Genomic DNA, 17,924 nt, shown 5'->3' with positions numbered 1-17,924 from the left:
TAGGAAACAAACAGAGGGTTGCTGGAGGGGAGGGGGTGGAGGGATGGGGTAACTGGGCATTAAGGAGCACACGTGCTGTAATGAGCACTGGGTATTATATAAGAATGATGGGGGGTGCCTGGGTGGCTCAGTTGATCAAGCATCTGCCTTTGGCTCAGGCCACGATCTCAGGGTCCTGGGTTCGAACCCCATATCATATCGGGTTCCCTGCTCAGCAGGGAGTCTGCTTCTCCCTCTCCCTCTGCCGCTGCCCCGCTTGTGCTCTCTCTTAAATAAATAAATAAATAAATAAATAAATAAATAAATAAATAAATAAAATGTTGGGGAAAAAAGACTGATGAATCACCCACCTCTACCTCTGAAACTAATAATATATTAAATGTTAATTAATTGAATTTAAATTAAAAAAATAACAACCCCCGCTTGTAAGCCATCGGGGAGCTGGGAACCTAGGCGCGTTAGCTCCCTGTTCTCCTGGGTGGCCCCACACCAGGAAACAGCCTCGCTTTCTTCACCGCAAAAGCTTGGTGTAGGTTGTTGCCTTCCTGTACATCGGGGGGAAGGACTCTCGTCCGGTTCCGTTACAGTAATTGCTCAATGCTTGCTGACATGACCTGAGTAAATGGATTTCAGGGACCTTCCCCGGATTGAGAGCCATTCCTCTCCTTCTTGAAGGTGTATTCTGCTCCTGAGTGTGTAGCTTCTCTGCTCCGCACTTATTCTTGCCCTTGAACCCCATCTAGCCTCAGCTCTCCAAATCCTGCTTGTCGGTGCGCGCTTTAGGCGGACTGCTCTGTACAGCCGGGCAGGCTGGGTGTCGGACAGTTCCAGGGGCACCATCTGCTGAGACCGTGATGCGAACGGGACCCTCTGGAGGTTTGCGAGGTGGTGGCCCTGCTCCCGGGTGTCTTCTGTCTCCAGAGGCTGGTCCTGGCTCAGCAGGTCCAGTTTGCTTTTCCTTCCCGGTGTGTTTATCTTGCCCAGCACCTCTGGACACAGCCGGGGCTTCTGCCGGGGGCTGCAGAATCTCCACGCAGATGCGGCCAGGCCCTTGCAGCAGGGCTTTCAAGGGGACCCTTTCTTCTCTGTCCTCTCTAATCACAGAATTAGATGGGTCTCGAACCACGTTGCCCACCAGCTGCCCGGATGCTGTTCCTTCGGCCTTAGTAGGGTGAAACGCAGTGTATGGTCCTACCCGGGGCATTTTCCGAGGAAAAAGGAGCTCTGCGGTATTTTTATACCAGGACAAGAGGTGTAAACTGTGACCATCCCTGACAAGCCTGGGTTCCAACCCAGTCCTGCCTGACGCCACAGAGTGAAATCTCCCCACTACTCAGCTGAGGGGGAATACATACCAGGAGGGGTCACTGCGGGACAGAAGGAAAAGGCAGGCCCCAAGCAGGGAGAACTCTCCAGGGAAGGGTGGGGGGGGGTGTTGTCTTGCTTTCTGTGTGCTTCACTCTGCTCCCATCCTAGGCCGACCTCTGTGAGCCGAGCCAGCCGAGGCCAAGGGCCCTCAGCTGGAGGTCAGGGGCCTGGGAGTTAGTTCTGGATCCGTGTAAGTGGAGCCGGCCACCTCCCTAGCTGGGCCCCAGGTCACCCCTTTTATAAATTGGCCATAATTCCTGCCCTGCCTGCCTCCTGGGAGCCTTGGGAAGCATCTGAGGGATGGTGTGGCTGAGGGGTTTTGCGCCTTGCAAGATGTGGTCCCTGGTCCTGCCCGGTATCGGTGCTAGGTGTTCTGGACCACCTGCTGCAGGACACACAGACACAGGGGCACTTCTAGGCTCCCAACCCACACACTCACTAGGCTCTCAACCCACACTGTTGCGGACCTAACCCCAAGCACATCTCCTGGAGGGGCAAAGGGTCTATGACATTCCTTCCTCAAGAGCATTCTGGATGCAGTGGAATAATACAGCAACCGGGGTCTATTCAACAGCAAGAATGCAAGAAATTGAGAAACTTCTATGAGTGAGGAGGAAGCGGGTATGGAGTTACGGGCCAGCAGTCAGGATGGGCGGGAGGCATGGAGACTGGCTCTGTGTCGCCCGAGTGGAGGCTCATGGTGGCAGGGGCCCTGGCAAAGGCAGTGGTGGCCACAGTGGAGGAGTCCAAGCTTCCACGCCTCCCCAGAGACACACTAGTTACTGGGGATCCACGCCCTGTGTGCACATGGTGCGGAGCCAGAAGCCGCAGGTAGCTCTTCTAGAAGGAAACGGCCTCATTCTGGGCAGGCACGTGGGCCTGAATGAGGGGCTGTCATAGGCTCTCAGAAGGATGTTCTAGATGGGCCAGGGCAGGAGAAGGGCTGGGGGCAGGTTGAGGTCAGCAACACCCTGTTCAGTTTCTGGTAATTTTAGCCTCAGAGGGAGGAGGCCAGTAGTTCTTTATCTGAGACCATTGTCTTCAGATTAAATGAGCCCCAGGGAGGCTCTGGTGGGACAGGAAAGCCCGCAGAAGCCCAGAAGCCGGGAGGGCTCAGGAGGCTGACAATGGCAGTTGGGGACTCCTCCCCAGGAAGGAGCAGCCCCGGATCAGGGGTGGGGGGGTGGGGGTGGGGACGCAATCACATCCCGAGGAGGCCCCTGAGGTCACTCTCTGATCTGGAAGAGGCAAGGGATGGATCACAGGAACGGAAATATGGGAAACACGGCCAGAGTGAGCAGAGAAGTGCAGCTGGAGTCAATTGTTAGCTCATCCACTTGGGGACTTTCCACAGGACAAAACCCACGTTCTCCCTATAGAAGACGGGCTCAGGGGACCTTCGGGCAGGGGGGGGCTTTGTTTCCCCGCTGCCCTGCAGCCTCTCTGTGTGACCTCGGACGAGGCCAGCGTGCCAGGGGGACCCCTCCTTCCCCAGGGTGGGGGCCGGGGCTGAGGATGCGGCAGGAGAGAGGGCTCGGCAGACGTGCCCACCGGGCCCCTGTTCACGTGCGCGCTGTCCTTCAGGATGGTAGTCTCATAATGAAGGTGTCGACCTGTCGGACTCGGCTGTCCTCAGTAACCCTACTCCCTGGTTAGTATCTCAGTTCCGGTCCACCCGGCCCTGGTAACCACAGGTGATGGGCATCCTCCTCGTCTCAGAGGAAGTGTGGTGGGGGCCAGAGTCAGGAGTCTCTGCAGGGCCCACCTGGGCACTGCGTCACCCAGCAGATCCGAACACAAGGTCCAGATAACTGTCCAAATACTCGGCCAGGGAAGCGGGCCGGGGAGAGGCCCCCGGGAGCCCCTCGAGAGGATGTAGTCAGTAAGGGGCAGAAGGGGAGTGTGGATCCCTATCGGCCTGGTCTCAGCCTGCATTCTCTCTCCCCGGGGAATATTGTGGGAGACTGTTAGGGGCTGACCCTTGTTACGGAGGACTTGGCGCTCTCTCAAGCCCACAGCCGGGACGGTCATGTTATTTTTTCAAATGAAGCATAGGGGTTCTATACGGATTCCATTTCATGATAAAGCAGGACCATGCAATGGATAAGGCCTGGTCTTCAGAGCCAGAAAAGCCCAACTTTGTCACCTGCTTGCTATGTGACCTCGGGGCAGTCATTTAACCTTTCTGAGGCTTGTTTTTCTCATTTGGTTAAAAATCAGTAATCCTATATACCTTCGACAGTTCCCTTGAGAATCGCATGAGCTATGTTTACAAAGTGATCGAACAGGCTCTCAACCCACAAAGTTCTGGCACAAAGTTTTCAAAAAAGCACTTGTTTTAATAACACCTTCCCGCCCTCCCCCCACCATGACGGGGGAGAAGTACAGCTTGACTGATATGTCCACGCCTGTATTCACAGATCTCTCTGTGCATTGAAACCATGTCAGAATCCCGTGGGTTTCTCCAGCCTTCCTTCTACTAAAAGAGAAGAAGCAAGCCCCTGGCCCATTTCGTGGGGTTGCTTTGAAAAATTACTAATGAATGTGCTCAGAAAAACTTCTGCTGAATGTCAAATCCTTAAAGACACCATTCAAGGAGAGGAGGCTCTCTGCCAGGCTGCACACCCACCGGGGCACAGAGAAAATCAGAGTTCTTGAAGTCGAGTGTGTGCGTGGTCATTACTTCAAAACTTTACAGAAAAAGAACGGAGACACATGAGCCTCTGGCGACACGGCCCTAAACCCGACTTCTGATCCTTATGGAATCTTGTAGAAGAACGGGATCTGCGTAGACACGTTGGAAGGTTGAGAACTGATTGATCTGGGGCTTATCAGGATCCTCTCTGGGAACTCTGAGATGTTGCAAAACCAAGAATCCTGCTCGTACCCCTGAGCACCCCTGGGGAACATGGCGAAGGGGCTTTGGGGTCCATGTTGAGGCCCCTGGGATTCTGGTGTGGCGTCTTTTAAAGGGGGAGACCTCCCCACTCCCCGAGGAGCTGGCAGATGGCCAGTGAACTCACCCTCAGTAAGAAGAGCATCCTGGGATCTGCGCCTTGTGAGGACAAAGGCTCCAGGCCTGTGGGGGTGCTCTGCACGGCCCCCCCTCAACCAGGGGAGGCTGCTGGAAGTGCTTCATGTAGCCCCGCAAACCAAGCCCAGGCCAGTGTGCATCCTGACTTAATTTCCTATAACTTTCAGTCCCTATTATCCGTGATAAAATAGTTCACATGCTTAGGCACTGACTGCATAGCAAGCAGAGTTCCAAGTACTTCACAGGAACTAGCTCGCTTCAGCCCCACAATTACTCCACAGGCGCTTCATCAGCCCCCTTTTCTAGCTAAGAACACTGACCAAGGGCTGGACAAGCGTGCGGGTCACACAGGCCGGGGACCTGGCCCAGCCCTCAGGCTGTCCCGTGATAACGGGAAGTCCTACCTGCTGGGCACTTATGGCATCTCAGAGGCTGTTGTAAGGGATTAATCCACTTAATCCTCTTAACAGTCCTGTGAAGTAGGTCTTACCATCCTCAGCCCCACTGCACACATGTGGAAGCAGAAGCATGAAAGGCTTTAGAATTTGCCCTAGCCACGCCGTCCAGAAGTGTCGGCTAGAACCCGGGTGCTTAACCACCACACCCTGGCCCTTGGTGGGGGACTGCCTCTTCCCTGCTGCCCCCAACCCCACCTCTTGTTACCCAAGACTCCATGGCATTGACCTCAGGTTGGCTCGAACACCCTCTGCTCTTGGGCGTCTGGGTGGCCCACCAGGCCCATGCCTCCTGCCTTGTGGGGCTTCCTGGCATGGGCTCTGGAGACTTTCCTGGTGGGGGCTGGCAGGAAGCTGAGAGGTGTCAGGATGCTGTGGAAAGACCTGTTATTAAAGAACAGTGCACCCCTGTGAGCCTCTGAAGGTCCCCAGAGAGGAAGAGAGCTCCAGGACGGCCGAGGCCCCTCCTAGCTCTCCCAGGATGGCCAAGGCAAAGGCCTAACCAGCATTTAGTTTCCTGCCCCATCCTATAAAACCAGACCGGTAGGCTCCTGAAGGCTGCGTGCACACCAGCCCCTGCAGCCCCCTAAGTGGGCACCTAACTGGGTCCAATTCAGGTTGCAGCTCTGGCTTTGCCTAGGGGCCACCAGGGGCCGGGCAGGAGGAGCTGAGCCCCAGACTTTTTCAAGGCCACGTTGTTGCCTCTATCCCCTTGGCCTGAAACTGAGGACTCATAACCCCCCAGGGGTAATGCTTTGGAGGTCAAGATGAGATGGGAAGGACGCTGGGTTCTGTCCTGACTCTGCTAGTGTGTCTCTGGGGCTTACTTCCTCCTCTATACAATTTGAGGGCTGTGAAAATACATCTAGATCTGACAGTATTCATTACTATTTCCCAAAGTGTGTTCCATGGAAGAAGGCATCGCTTGAACCAGGGGTTCCGTGTAGTCAACTACATTTGAGAAAGGCTGCCTATCTTGGCCCACCCTTAGAGATCCGCATGCATGTCAGCACATGCCCTGAGAAGTCCCCCTTTAAAGCACCCGTTGAGCCCGACTTAAACCAGCATCTCCCGTATTTACTTGCTGACTGTCAAGCCTTCTAGAGAGGGTGTGTTCCTCTGTGTCAGGACCGTGCTATGTTCCTCTGCAGGCCTAAAGGTGAAGGAGACAGCCCTGCCCTCCAGCAGCGTGAGACCCAGCAGAGGCATGGGGCACCCACAACCTGGCCTGAGAGCCAGAAGGGAGTTCTGGGAAGGAGACTCAAACATTTCCATCCAGGCATCAGGGAAGGCTTCCTGGAGGAGGTGGCCCTAGAGTCAGGCCTGGTGGGGTTGGCTGGGGACAGGGCTGGATGAAGACATGCGTGTCTTGGCCTGACTGAAGGTGGTATGGGGGAAGGGAGGACAGGGTTCGGCGTCTCCTCTGGGATCTTGCGCACCCTGACTCTGAACCTCCGAATGCCCCTGAACAAATCAAACCCTGTCCAGTTAAATGGCTCCGCCTCCTTCGAAGACAAATGAACAGCCGTCTTCTGTGACTCGATTCACCCCACATAGCTCGCTGGCATTCCTTCTAACCGCATGCAGTTTTATTCTTCAGAAGAGTGCTACTGAGTATACATTCTCTCTGTCCCCTTCACATACTACAGATACTTCAGCGCTCCTTAAGAAACAGAACCCGTCTGGCTCATGAATCTAGCTCTGACACGGGAAGGACGTAAGGAACTGGTGTTTCAGGCAGGCAGGACTTCTGTTCATTCATTCTTTTAGTTTTTCAGTAGACAGGCATTTCCTGAGCACCTGCTCTCTTGTTCATTCATTCTCTTATTTTTTTTTTCCCCATCAACAAAGAGTTGCTGAGTGCCTACTCTGTTCCAGGTGTCGTGTTAGGTGCTAGGAACCCAGAGTGGCATCAAACATATCCTTTCCCTTAAAGAAGCCCAGAGTTGTAGGCCTCAGAAAGACATTGCTCTTGTAATAGAACCCTAAAACTTCCATGTATCACAAATAGAACATTTGTGAGAAGCTGCTGTGTCCCAGGATAAAAACGGGCCATCTACTGTGTTAGGTGCAGGGACTGAGAAGGGTACAAGCATCCTGGGTGCAGGGACAGCTCTTGGGAGAGGAGTGAAAAGGCAGTCCAGGCAGAGGGAACAGTTCATGCAAAGGCACTGTGGTCTAAAGAGCTGAATGTGGAGAGCTAGAGTTGACATAAGAAGCTAAACAGGGCCCAGATCATGAAGTGCCTCTTAAGCGGTGTTTGGGAGTCTGCACTTTGTCTTGAAAGCTGTTAGTAGGGAGGGGACTTGATAAAATGTGTGTTTTTAGGAAGATCTCTCTGGTCGTGAATGGAGTGTAGGGGCTGGCAGGACAGTAGTTGCCAGGAGGAAGGGACGCTCCTACCTAGTGAGGACCCAACACAGGAGGAGACCATTATGTTCCCAAGGGGCAGCCCAGACCCTGGGTTCAGAGGACACCTCGAAGGCAGATGGGGGCAGCTGTGCTGTGGAAATCCTGGGAGCCCCTGCCCCCGACAGGCACTGGCCTCTGCCCAGCTAGAGCCTGCCAGGCAGTGAGGACAACAAGGACGTAATTCCTGGGACACGGCATCAACAACAGACGCAGGAGCTCTCAGGACCTCTCCAGGGCCCATGTTTCTTTGAGAAAGCAGACAGGTTCTGCTCCAGGACAAAACCTTCACAGGACCCAGGCAATTAATTATTTCTTATCTCGCCAAGGAAGGGGACCACGTGGAAATCACTCCCATTCTTCTGTTCAAATTTTATGTTGCTGTTTATTCTGAACAGGAAAAGAGCAGAAAATAGAACTGTTTTCAGATGAATGCCAATGAGAGGGTTTTTTCGTTTTATTTCTGAGTGGTGGGAAGAGGGAGAAAGTGGGGGGAGGGGCCTTTTCTTTGGGGCTGTTGCGGTGAGAGCAGGCACGCCTTGGGGGTATGCTTGGGGACTGGACCCCCAGCACCACCCTGAGGGGGGCCCAAGAGTGCATACAAGCCGGAGCCCGGAATCTGCCTTAGACCCCACCTGGGAGTCCTTCTCAGGGTTATTCCATTGTGGAGAATGCTGAGAAGGAGCCTTTGTTGACAGAACACAAAGCCATTCAGGCCAGCAGAGTTACCGAGGGACTGGAAGGAGAGAAGGGAGCAGGGCACAGACCCTCCTGGCTGGTTGCCTGGTGTCCCGCAGTGAGCACTGGACTGGGAGCAGGGGCCCCCAGCTCTGGCCTCTGCCAGGCCTCCTGTGTGATGCTGATGAATTATGTTCTCCTTCTGGCCTCAGTTTCTCCCTCTGTCGAATAGGTCTTCCGCCCTCAACAAATACCCTGGAGAAAGTGTGATACGGCTCCCTAACTCCCACACACCCACAGAAAACGCATTAGAACACCCCCAAGAGCAACCGGGCTGGGAGTCCAGGTTGGATACTGTGAGGGTGGCGTGCTGGTCGGCAGGGCTGGGGGTTGTCTCTGCGCCGTAGTTTTGCTGCAATTCACATCTCCCCAGAAACTGCAGGGAAATGGCCCAGCATGGGCCTTGACATCATTGGAGTTCTGAGGAGGGTCCCCAGAACCTTGGAAGCTGGGTCGGGGGTTGACAGGCCCTGGAGGGTGGGAGGTGGAGCCCAGTCAGGACTGCCTGGCATCGGGGCAGGAAGGAGTCTCTCTGCCACGTCCTCGCTGAGGGTCCCCGGGCCCAGGCCTCTCTCTGAGCTCCCGTTCCTTCCTCTGTACGCTGGGGAGTGTCACAGGCCCGTGTGACCGGGAGACACAAGTGAGAGGACAGAGTGGTCATGTCGACAGCGGTCACCACCACATCCCTGGTGCCTAGCTGGCCTCCGGGAAATGTCTGTTTGTTGAATGAATCATGCCAGTGACGTGCATAGTACAGTGACTGGCCAAGAATCAAAGCCAGGGTAGCTGCTGCCCTCGATAGGCTGCGCCTGCTCGCTGCCTCCATTGTCTCAGTGGCGCTTACTGCCTCTGATGTTTTGCACGCTCAGGGATCCGTGCTCACCCCAGCCCTGCGGCCCTTTCCATTCAAACTTCATCAAAGAAGGATGTCAGTGTCCAGGTTACCATGCCCTGTTCTCTGCAGGCTGCTGGAAGCCTCCATTGTTTAGGTGTGTTGTTAAGGCTATCTCCCCAAAGGAAGCAGGGGTCCCTGGGCTCCATCAGGGTCAGCCACTTCTGCCCTGCCCTACTTTCTCTTCTCCTCCTGCCCGGCTCCCCTCAGTGCCGGCCTGGCCTCGTCTACCACTCCCTGACCTGCTGGATGCCAGGCTGTGGGCTGCCCCTCTGGCTTGGATCAAGAGTTCCCTTCGCACACCTGCTCCTTTCACGCCCACACCCTCCCGCCCAAAAGCCCAACTGTTGTTTTCGGGTCATCCCAGACCCGTCCCTAGCCTCTGGCTGGCCGCTCTGGGATTTGAGTAGAGCGCTCAAGTTTCTGCCACCCACTCCAAACCGACTGCTTCTGGAAGAGTGCTTAGCCAGTGTTGTTCGCAGCACTCCGGGAGGAAGAGGCGAGCACCCTCCCGGGACCCTGTGGGCCTGCTGATGGAGCCAGGCCCAGACACTCACCTGGAACTTCTTGTGCTGCCATTCCCCCAGGGGGTCTGCACCCTGCCTGGTGTCCGGGAGCCTAGAGGGCCCTGTTTCTCCCCAGAGCCCTCACCCAGCCCCCTCCTGCTCTCCATTCATTCTCCTGCTTGCCTAGGAAAGCATCGATGGCCCTGGGCCCCGAAGAGACAGCCACACCTCCCCTCATAGCATGTATCCAACAGAAGCTTGCTAACCCTTTGAATAAGGCCGGGATGGCCTGCATGTTGTTGAGAGGAGGTTGGTCCTGGTCCAGGGTTCTTAGCCTTGAGGGGTAGGGTCAGGACAGGGTGGAGTCCACCTGGGAGGTCAGTCCCCTTGCCCAGAGCCCAGGTGGCTCACTGGAGCCACCCTGACGCTGGTTCTCCTACTGAGTGCACCTGCCAGGCCAAGGCGTGAGGCTGGTGAAGCCGTGAATCGAGCTGAAGGTTGTGACCGGAGTACTGCATTTCCGGAGCACCTGTGTGTGTGTGGGGGGATGTAGCGCCAGCCGCACCTGCCCTGTGAGGAGACGGAGGTAGCCAGAGCTGCGGTGGGGCCACAGAGGGAGCCCTGGGGAATGAATGGGGGGGTTGCGACTCCAATGTGCGCATTGGGAAGCCCTCATGGAGGAGCTGGCCTTGAACTCTACATTGATTTTCAACTGGCAAAGATGAGGAAGGGCTTTCCAGGTGAAGGGAATAGCATTTGTCAAGGCCAGAGGTCAGAAGGGATGGCCATCTTGGGGGGTATGAATAATCTGGGCTTTCTGGGTGGGTGAGGGCTCTGGGAAATCCGGTGACCAACTGTCCTGCTTTCTGGGATTGAGATGCCTCCCAAGACATGGACTTTAAGTGCTAAAACCAGTTCTAGGCAAACTGGGATGAGTTGGTCATTGTACTGGGAAAGTGAACTTGAGTTCTGATAGAAACAGGCTGTGAATATACTGGTAAGAAGTTTGCGTTTCTGTTCTCTAAGCTATGAGGAGTTACAAAGTTTTTTTTTTTTTTTTTTTTTTTTTTTAAGAGGAAGGAGAGGAAGTATCTTCTACAAGCAAGCCCACTGATCCCCACATCGATAGGAATATTTATCTCCCTCTTGCAGAGGAGGGAACTGAGTATCAGAGAAGTTAGGTCACTGGCCCCAGATCATGTAGCAAATAAGCAGTTGCTGATTCCAGAACTTGCACTCTGAACCACTGAATCGTCATCTCAGCGCGAGGGTCGACAGGCCAGGCACTGGGCATGGTGGCCTGAAAGCCGAGGCTGCCTGGGATCTCTCTGAAGATGGGAACTTGCAGGCTCCTGGGAGACAGGCTTGCACTGGCCCTTGATGTCCCTGTCTGAGGCATAGGCCCCACCAGCAGGCAGCCCCAGGGCCACTCAGCCTTCCGAACTCTGTGTCCCTGTTGGCCACCCTGGGGTCTGGCCAGGGCAGGCTTCAGTGAATAATATTGAAAGAACCCCCTGTGACTGAGAGGGACCATGAGGGGCTGACCAGCTGGCAGCCCCGCTCAGCAGCGAGGAACAGCATTGCAAGGAGGCCACGGGTCCAGATGGGGACCCCGGGGGAGGAAGGCTCTCCCCTTGCTGAGCAGATGGCATACCCTCCGCTCTGGGGATCAGCAAGAGGAGGCCCAGGTCAGCTCTCCCCTGACCATGTCCAAGCTGCTTGAGATGTGGCAGCTACTCCTCCCTGACAGCCAGGCATAGACGCGTTAACGGGCTAACCCAAGGAGCCCTCACCTAGAACCAGGCGCTGGTGGACTGGGGAGAAGCAGGCAACAGGAGGAAGTCCAGCCAGACAGGTGGAGCCAGGGCTGGACGGCCCAGCAGCAGGTGTGGTGGGCAGTAAGCATGTCTGGTGGGAGAGCACGAGTGTCTGGACAGGTGGCTTGAGCCCGATGACAGGAGTCTGGCAACGACAAGCCAGGTTCCGAGCATGGCGTCTAGGGCAGGAAGCCAGGCACGCTGATGATCTAGGTGTGTTATAAGGTGGCAGAAGGTGGTCTGGGTGGCACTGGGCCCTGGCACACGTCTGGATTTTAGGCTATCCCCTGTTCAACACACCCCTGTCCGTGGAGTTACACCAGGGGGCCCGCCTGCTGAGGAGGGCAACCCAAAGTCAGGGCCGTAGTCGTGATGCTTCCCCTTGCATAGCCGCTGAGGCTGCTGGGGCAGTGGAAACTTTGCGTGGGGTACCTTGCTGGGACAGCCCCACAATGGCCCCCAAAGAGAAACACGAGTGGAGGCAGCTCGGACCTCAGCCAGAGGGTTCTTGGTGGATCTGTGGAAGGAGGCAGCTCGGCCTTTGTTAGCGAGCCAGAGAAGAAGAGGGGCAGACGGGGGTATTTGACTACTCCTCTCCATCCTTTGCAAGCACACAATTTACTACGGATCCAGGACGCACGTCCACCATGGGCACCACGAAAGGGCCACCTCCACAGGACTTTTTGTGCAGTTCTGGGGTCTAGAAGGACTAGTTCTGGTCAGGAACAACAAGGCCTCTTTCCTGGGCATGAGGCTGGGTTGGGGGGGCCCTCAGAGCCTCTCAAGGGGGTTTGGGAGAGGGGAGTGGGGGGTTATCGCTTCATGGTTTCCAAGTTTCTGTTTGGGAGATGAACGTTTTCATCTCATCAGTGTTCGGACATTGATAGTGGTGATGGTTGCACAGCACTGTGAATGTAATTAATGCCACTGAACATTTACAGCCAAAACGGCACATCTTACGTTGGATTACATGTAGTTTACCACAGCTTTAAGAAAGCAAAAAAGAAAAATTGTCAGGGTCATAGAAAACAAGGAATGACTGAGACCGTCGGAGGCGGAAGGAGACTGGGGAAGCAAAGGCAATCAGATCCTGAACGGAAGAAAAGGACCGTTCATGTTTATTAAGGAAAAATTGGTGAAATTCGATGAGTTTATAGTTTTGTTAATATTGTCCCAATGTTAATTTCTTACTTGTGACAAATGTTCCACGGTTATGTAAGATGTTAACATTAGAGGAGGCTGGGTGATGGTGTGCGGGAACTCTCTGTACTCTCTTTGCAACTTGTCTGTAAATCTAAAATTATTCCAAATAAAAAGTAAAAAAAAAGAAAAGAAAAACAAAACAAAACAAAAGCCGGACCTGGACTAGCCAGGAGAGCTGGGGCCCGGTGTGGTCCTGGGCCGCTGGCTGTGCCCAGGAGAGGCCAGGGTGGCCAGAGCTGGCTCTCAGCTCCCGGAAGGATCGGGCGCCAAGTCTGTGGAGGTGGGCCAGAGAAAGACAGACGCAGGCAAGAGGTGGGCGCACTCCCAGTGCCCGAGCCCCCACAGCCGCTGGTCTGTGAGTTTTGCTGCTTTTCTGGTGTTCCCTGTTCTCCAACAGGGGCCTTTGTGTCTTCCCTGGGCGAGAGCAGGGCCTTCGCCAGCCAGCATTGGAGGGGGGCTTGGGAACCCGCGGAGTTGGGTGGGTCCAGCAGGCAGTTGAGGCCTTTGTCTGGCTACCCCCTCCTCCAGCCACAAGCTGAAGACAAAGGGCTGGGGCCCCATTCTGGTGCTGCCCTGGCTCCATCCAGACCCCACACCAGGGGCGTCTTCCTGAAGGCAGCTCTGTTCACACCATTTTGGCGGCTTAAAGAATGAATTGCAGCTCTGTAATCCAGCACCTGGGTCTTTCTCAGCTGCCTCCAGCCTCCTTTACTGGCCGGCTTCTCCTCCACAGTCACTGCTGACCAGATACGCCAGCCCTGCCCCCCAGAGTGCCAGGCTCAGGGCCTATTGCTTATTCTTTGCTATTGTCTTCATGATATTCAAATTCAGTTTTTCTTTCTTTCTTTCTTTCTTTCTTTCTTGTTTTTAAAGATTTTTAATTTATATATTTTTGTGAAAGAAAGAATGAGAGTGAGCATGAGAGGGGGAAGGGGCAAATTGAGAAGCCGACTCTCCACTGAGCAGGGAGCCTGAACGTGGGACTCAATCCCAGGATCGTGACCAGAGCCCAAGGCAGCTGCTTAACTGACTGAGCCACCCAGACGCCCCAATTCAGTTTTTAAGGTCCACATCAAACTCCATCCTGATTTCTCACGGCGTTTGCCACTGGCCTATCAGGAGTCACTGATTTGTTCTCACACTCAGGTCCCACAGGGCTGTCAGACTGCCTTTCTGTCTCCCCAAGAGCCCAGCCCAGGGCCTGGCACCAGGAGATCTGGGGAAGGAATTACATAGGCCGAGACATTTGTGGGGCTCTGTCAGGCCTGGGCTCAGCTAAGTCATGAAGGCATCTAGAGTGCTCTGTCCCCGGGGCACCTGGGTGGCTGAGTCCGTGGAAACTCCGACTCCGGATTTCGGGGTTGTCAGTCTGAGCCCCAGACTGGGTATAGAGATTACTTAAAAATAAAATCTTAAAAAACATTTAAAAAAAAGAAAAGAGCGCTCTGCCCTCCTGCCCAGGTATCTGGCTATGCCCCTGCCTCAGTGGGTCCCTGAAGGCCTGAAATGCCTCCTGGAACAGGGCCCCAAGCCCCAGGGTGGGCAGAGAGGAGCCACTGCCCTGGGCTGGTAGCTCTCACTTTTCCAATGGCCCCGCCCAATGTGTCCTCTAGTTCTCGAACTGGGAGGGTGGAAGGCTGCCTTTCAGTCGGGAGCTTCCCAGGTGATGGCTGCAGGGAGCCTCAGGGCACAGGACACAGGGACCAGCCTGCTGTGTTGTCCTGCCTCTACCTGAGCCAGGCCCGGGATGGGGGTCCGGCAGCCCTCACACTGCATAATGTGACTTCCTTGGTCACTATTTTGCCGTTGGAGGGACCACAGACATCCTGGAAGATGTCTGCCCTGGATTCTGTCCCCCTCCCATCCTGCCATCTTCCCAGGCCCTGCTTTGGTCTTCCCACACCTCTGCCCCGCTGGCAGACACTCCCTGTAGCAAGGAGCCCCCAGAGAACCTGGGTGGTCTTCACGTCGTCTGGCCCCCACCATGACAGGCACTGGGCTCAGGCCTCTGCACGTAAGGGAGCGCAGGGCCAGGCCGAGCTTCTTTGAGGATCCTGGGCATAGACAAGTGGACCGCATGTGGGAGGTCCCCGCTGGAGTCCAGGCCAGCCCAGGACACTGCTGCTCTTCACTGAGCCTCTTCTCGGAAAGGCAGGCCCTACAGCACAAGGCCCCAGTCCAGGCGCAGACCTGCCTTGCTGCTCTGGGTACAGCCTCTACTCTGAGCTCTGCTCCCCCAGCCCAGAAAAGGGGGTGAGCCCAGAACGTTCTGTGATTAAGGCTGTGGGTGTTGGCTGTGACTGTACAAAAAAACCGGAGTGTTTCCAGTAAAACATTGAGTGATCTAGAAAGCAGTGACCACGCCCACCACAGTTATTCTTAGAAATCCCAGAAAGCTCTTGATTAGCTCACTCTTGGAAACTGGACTCTGGCAGAAGACAAGGGGGTCTGCGGGAGACAACCTCCTTGGTTCCTGCCCTGAGCCGAGAGCGGTCTGGGAGCCGTCAGGGAGGGGCGGCTCGCAGGGTCCACGGCTGTCATGAGTGTTGCAGTGACCTGGGGCCATCCTCCCCGCCTCTCAGCTGCCTTTCTGGCTCCAGAGTCCTTTGTTGATAAAGACACCTGTGTCGTGCGTTCTACTCCCTTCTCAAGGAATTCCATCCAGCATTACCTCTGCTGGAGTCTCTCTGGAGGCTAGGGGGATCACGGTTTAAAGTCCCTAACCTTGAATGCATGGTCTTTGGCTTTGGGGAAGTGTGAATCAGACTATTGCTTATTCCTTGCTTATTTCTTTGGAAAGTGTTTGTGGGGAGGGGCCTGGGGCAGTGAGACTCAGACGCTGTCTGCTGTCCGTGGCCCCCTTAGGAACTCAAGGTGGCAAAGTCAAGAGTGTGAGTAACTCTGAAACAACAAGTGTGAAAGAGCCAGAAAAGGCACCTAAGGTTACATGGTGAGGAAAGAGAGGTTTGGCCCAGCTGTGTGGACTGGGCAGGCTTCCTGGAGGAAGGGGCATTTGACTGAGACTTGAAAGAATGACTTTTTTTATCTCGAGTTTTGGAAGGAGAGTGAGGCCAGGGGAAGTCCTTGACAACAGGAGTAGGAGAGGCGAAGTGGGATGTGGCCAGGACTGTGTCAAGCGGACCCAGTCTGAATCCCGTTCCTGAGTGCGGGTCCTTTTCTCTCTGAGGGCATTCCTCACCTGAAGAGGAAGCTGGTAAGGATCCCATGCAGGAGCACAGGAGAACACGCCCGGCCCCAGGGTGGGGAACGTATGGGCCACGCTCCAGCCATGCTCTCTTAGCCCGAGTGTGGTGCTGACCTGGCCGATGCTCCAGCTTGCCTCCAGGCCGGTCTGGATGGTCTGGGGGCCTGGTTTGCAGGGAATCATTAACCATCAAACAGCCTCTGCACAGAGTAAGCTCGAGAACACTACCGGAAGAAGAGCTAAAGATTGTGACTGCCCCAGAGCCATGGGTGGGTGGCCAGCACTGTCTGTGTGTCAGTGAACACAGCCGGCAGCCTGGACTCCAGAGAGCCCCGCCCCGAAGCCCCTCTCCACAGGGAAGGGAGGCCGAGGCCTGCACCCAGTCACGCGGGGCACCAGAGGGGCTCGCCATGGGGCTCTGTCCTAACATCGCTCCCGTCCTCTTCCGGACAAGAGATCCCTCCCTGTGTCATGGCTGGAGGCGACCTCGAGCCAAGATGTCCATCAGGAGGAACGATTTACATTCAGTTAAGGGACATCTGTTTATACTTCTCTCCTCAGACCTAGTTAGTCACTCAAGGCCCTCTGCCCGTCAAAGTGGCTCAGGGCCTGGCCTCCTCGGGTGAGGAGCAGCATTGGAGAGCACAGAAGCCTTTTGCTGTCCCTGATAACCGCCAAAACTTTTGCTTGAATCCTCAAGTAGCTTCCAAAGAGCAAATAGGGGGCTGGGTCCTGACCCCCAGCTGCAGGTGGTGAGAGAGTGGGGAGAACCGAGGGAGGAGGGCTCTGACAGGGTAAGTCTTGCTCCCACCGGATGACAGCGTGCTGCCCCAGAGTGGGGACTACTGGGAGCCTAGAGCATAGAGAATTTGAAATGACCATTCCTTCCGTGGGCAGTGATGAGGCTCTAGAGAACCCTGACTCTTGCTCCCCTGCATGAGTGAGGAAACTGAGGCCCAGGGAAAGGTGCAGGGACCAGGAGTGGGGTGTAGGAGCCTGGGGCCTGAACTGAGAGTTTAGAAAACCTCCAAGCTGGGCTCGTGGTGGGGGAGGAGAAAGAGGGGGTGGGGTGGCTGTAAAAGGGCACCAGGAGGGATCCTTGTGGGGACAGAACCTTCCGTATCTTGGCTGTGTTGTCAGTATTCCAATGTCCCGGTGTGGCATGGCACTAGGGTTCTGCAAGGTGTCACCATTAGGAGAGATGGTAAAGAGGATACAGGAGCTCTCTGTATTATTTCTTATAACTGCATGTGAATCTACAATTATCTCAAAATAAAAAATGTAATTAGAAAAAAAGAAAGGAAGGAGAAAAGTTCAGAGCTGGATACGCACAGAGGTCTGAGGGGCAGGGGAGCCAGCCGGGAGTGGACGGCGGAGCCGCGTGAACACTGGGCCACGGCGCTCGGCTGGGCTGGCTCTGTGAGCACAGAGACTTCTGGGCCCAACACGGTGAGTGTCAAAGGACAGGAAGCAGAGCTGAGAGGGTGCCGGAGGGAGGGTGCTGCAGGGGGAAGGGTGAGGAAGCCACCGCAGACTGCTGATGACTGGTGAGGAGGGGCGTGGGGCAGTCGGTGGGGCAGGTGTCTGCTCTGTGGCCCGGTGTCACTGCAGTCCCAAAGGGAGTTGCCAGCCAACTGAGGACAGGAGGGCAGGGGGGCTCTGGGATCTCTCTAACCAACAGCTGTTTACATTTCCACGGGGAGAGTTCGGATGGGATGCCAGGAAGGCAGGGCCTAGCGGCAGGAAGTGCTATCAGAGGGGGTCTGATGAGCTGCTGGGCTGTGTGGCCTGCAGCCGGGTCAGATGCACGCGGACTGTCCTGATGTGTCTGCACTTGAACCCCGCTGAGCACCTGCAGGGTAGCGGGCACGGGAGGAGATGCACGAACACCGACATCCCTTCCTCAGCATGGGGCTGGTGACTGGAAAGCGGAAAGATGACTTTAGTAGATGAGCTGGAGTCTGGCAAAGGGACTGGCAGGGGCTGGGAGCTCTGTGCCATGGCGCAAGGTCTGTGGTTTGCAAATGCTTCTTCATAAATGCCTAGACAGAGCCCAATCACGGGGCTTCCCTTCTGCTCACTCAGTTGGCATCTCTGAGGCTCCTCACGCGCCCGGGGAAACCCTCAAACATTTTCAGACCTCAATCCTGTTCCCTTTTAGTCCCCCACTATACCTAACACTCCGTGCCTGGCCCAGGCAGGGAGGCCAACACGATCTGAGGGTCCCTGCCTCTGACCCCGATGCTGCGGGAGGAGCCCCTGTCCACTGGGCGGGGAGACTGACAGAGCCGATTGCC

Source organism: Ursus arctos, unplaced genomic scaffold (assembly GCF_023065955.2).
Source record: "Ursus arctos isolate Adak ecotype North America unplaced genomic scaffold, UrsArc2.0 scaffold_8, whole genome shotgun sequence".
Lineage (NCBI taxonomy): Eukaryota > Metazoa > Chordata > Mammalia > Carnivora > Ursidae > Ursus > Ursus arctos.
The sequence above is the reverse complement of the archived record's forward strand: the minus strand, read 5'-3'. Positions refer to the sequence as shown.